The sequence below is a fragment of the Propithecus coquereli genome, unplaced genomic scaffold (assembly GCF_000956105.1).
Source record: "Propithecus coquereli isolate 6110/MARCELLA unplaced genomic scaffold, Pcoq_1.0 Scaffold133, whole genome shotgun sequence".
In the NCBI taxonomy this organism is placed as follows: Eukaryota; Metazoa; Chordata; class Mammalia; order Primates; family Indriidae; genus Propithecus; species Propithecus coquereli.
In genome coordinates, this window is record NW_012137525.1 from 1,034,052 (window position 1) to 1,034,831 (window position 780).

Genomic DNA, 780 nt, shown 5'->3' on the forward strand with positions numbered 1-780 from the left:
AGTCCTTCAAGTTGAAACAAAAAGATGATAGAAAGCAACATAAAGCCATATGAAAATGTAAGGTTCTCCAGTATAGGTAAAAACATGGACAATTATAGATAGTAATTTGGTGCATAGAATTTAAATGACAAAAACATAATTTAAAAACTATAAATCTATGGTAATGGGTACATAATATAAAAAAATGCAATTTGTGACATAAATTAGATAAAGTGAAGGTGTGGATCTATAGAGGAGTAGAGTTTTGTAGGCAACCGTGGTTAAGTTTTTATCAATTTAAAAGAGACTGTTATAACTTTAAGATGTTTTATATAATTGCAATGATAACAACAAAGAAAAATGTAGAAATATACACAAAAGGAAATGAAAAGGAAATCAAACCATATCAATACAAAAAATCAATAAAAATCAGAGGAAGGTAGTAAGAGAAAAGGAGAGGCAAAAAGCTATGAAATACAGAAAACAATTAAAAATGGCAAGGGTAACTCCTTCCCTATCAGTAATTAATTTAAATCTAAATGTATTAAACTCCCCAATCAAAAGACACAGATTGGACAAATGGATAAAAAAATAAAAAACAGGATCCAACTATATGTTCTCTATAAGAGACTCATTTTAGATCTAAGGAAGCAGCTAAGCTGAAAGTAGAAGGATGAAAAAAGATATTCTGTGCAATGGTAATCAAAAGAGTAGTAGTAGCTATACTGATGTCAGATAAAAATACACTTTAAATTAAAAAGTGTTACAAAAGACAAAGAAAAATACTATATGAGAAGAAAA